The sequence below is a fragment of the Schistocerca gregaria genome, unplaced genomic scaffold (assembly GCF_023897955.1).
Source record: "Schistocerca gregaria isolate iqSchGreg1 unplaced genomic scaffold, iqSchGreg1.2 ptg000551l, whole genome shotgun sequence".
Classification (NCBI taxonomy): Eukaryota; Metazoa; Arthropoda; class Insecta; order Orthoptera; family Acrididae; genus Schistocerca; species Schistocerca gregaria.
The window spans coordinates 52,501-55,000 of record NW_026061945.1 but is presented as its reverse complement, the minus strand read 5'-3'; positions in this window follow the sequence as shown (position 1 = coordinate 55,000).

Sequence of the window (2,500 nt, the reverse complement as noted above, 5' to 3'; positions counted from 1 at the left end):
GTCCCTTAACCTAACTCAAGTTGTCCCTTAACCTAACTCAAGTTGTCCCTTAACCTAACTCAAGTTGTCCCTTAACCTAACTCAATTTGTCCCTTAACCTAACTCAAGTTGTCCCTTAACCTAACTCAAGTTGTCCCTTAACCTAACTCAATTTGTCCCTTAACCTAACTCAATTTGTCCCTTAACCTAACTCAATTTGTCCCTTAACCTAACTCAATTTGTCCCTTAACCTAACTCAATTTGTCCCTTAACCTAACTCAAGTTGTCCCTTAACCTAACTCAAGTTGTCCCTTAACCTAACTCAAGTTGTCCCTTAACCTAACTCAAGTTGTCCCTTAACCTAACCCACGTTGTCCCTTAACCTAACCCACTTTGTCCCTTAACCTAACCCACGTTGTCCCTTAACCTAACCCACGTTGTCCCTTAACCTAACCCACGTTGTCCCTTAACCTAACCCACGTTGTCCCTTAACCTAACCCACGTTGTCCCTTAACCTAACCCACGTTGTCCCTTAACCTAACCCACGTTGTCCCTTAACCTAACCCACGTTGTCCCTTAACCTAACCCACGTTGTCCCTTAACCTAACCCACGTTGTCCCTTAACCTAACCCACGTTGTCCCTTAACCTAACCCACGTTGTCCCTTAACCTAACCCACGTTGTCCCTTAACCTAACCCACGTTGTCCCTTTGCCTAACATAGTTCACTGCTCGGAATCTCTGGTGTCGTTGTTATCCTCATGTAGATGTCTTGCGAGTGTTGCTTACTTTCCACATATTCCTGCTATCCACTGTCAATTGTACTGCAATAGGACTATATCGCCGACCCCCCCCCTCCCCCCCCTCTGTCCCCCTCTGTCCCCCTCTTTGTGTCTCTGTCCTCTCAAGCTGGTCGGTCTGGCGTTTGAGTGTTAAATGAGCCTCGCAGCTGTTCAGTTGCATTCAGATGTCGACGCCCTCAGTGTACGTCGTGGTATGGTCTGTGTCCATTGTCCGCTGATGTCGTACGCGTAACCCACACGCTGTACCGATCATCGGTCGTTACGTACAGAGTGAAGTAGTGTGATACGTGTGACCGTACGCTGGCTGTGCCCAACGGTGTCGAATCTCAATTTCCATATGTTGTGCTTGATGCTACTTGTCTCGTCTCCCAATAACAGCTAGGTTGCACTGTGGTACGCCGTAGAGGCGTGTGGGAGGAACGTACGAACGCATTGTATGTCACCCTGGGTCGCTGGGGGTGGTGGTGCGGTGAGTCAGGTCAGGTCAGGTCAGCGTGAGCCGTCTGATGTAGTGACGCGTGTATTCCGACTTTGTCGTATTGCCTCACACAAAGTGCTACCCTGGTGGACCGCGTTCCATATCTGGGACATGCCGCAGATGCCGGTTGACAGTGGATCGCGGAAGGTACATCGCATACGTGCGCGGGCCACCTTCCACGTGTTCTCTTCTGCACATGTCGCAGTGTGTATGTGGTCTGATGTAGCGTGTCGTGACACATGACATCCTGGCATGCAAGAATTGTTGAATTCGCAAATGTAGGTGGACATCTACGTTTACTGCCCAAGATACGCAAATGAACTGGAAATCCGTTGTTGAGCGGTTGTTCACGCTGGAGGTGAATCTGTGATGGCGACGATCGGTACAGCTATTAACCGGTTGTTTCAGCGGTACCCGCCACATCCACACGCGTGACTAGGCCCATGTGGGTATGAAGCGATACGCGGCGGTGGCTTGGTGGGACTGTTCCCGGCCGGTGAAGGGGGGCCGCCCGGCGTGTTGGCCGCGCGCTGCGTGGGCGCACGCGCAACAGGCGGCTGGTGGGGGGCGCCGAGTGGCAGGAGCGCCAGCCGACGGGCCCGGCAGGCGGCGCAGCTACGCTGCGGCGCACCCTGCACGCGGCGCCTGGCGGCCAAAGTTGGTTCAGCCGAGCCCGGTGCGAAGCGCGGTGGACATCTGCAGTGTGCTGGTCTGATTGAGGACTGTGTGCGTTGAGGATGCGCCGCCGCCTGGCACTCGGCGCCGCGACGCCGTCTGCTGCTCGGTCGCCCCAGCGGTTCTCGCAGGTGGTTTGTATCGCAGTTGTGCGGACGTGTTGGCGCGTGCGCTGTGCTGGGAGAGTTCGCTTCTGCACCCAAGTGGGGCTTTGCCCTTGTGTGGCGCTGGCGTTGGAGCTGCCGGTCACCATAGGTGGCGCGTGTTGTCTCCCGCCGGCAATGCCACGACAGCACGCTCCCGGGCCTCTGTCGGCAGCGGCAAGCTCAGTTGGGAGCAAGGGTGTTCGCACTAAAACCGTCTACTCGCCTAACTCCGGGCGATTGCGCCTCTCTCGAAACCGACCAAGTACCTAGGACGGCGCTGCGCGCCGCCGGGACCTGAGAGGGTTTCGAGGTGTATCGTGCAGGGGAGCTCGGCCTCCTCCTGTTTGCAGAATAATTGAGCGGACGCTTGCGTGTTCGCGCGGGCCCCCGGGACACACTCCCGGGCGGCCGGCTGCTCAGC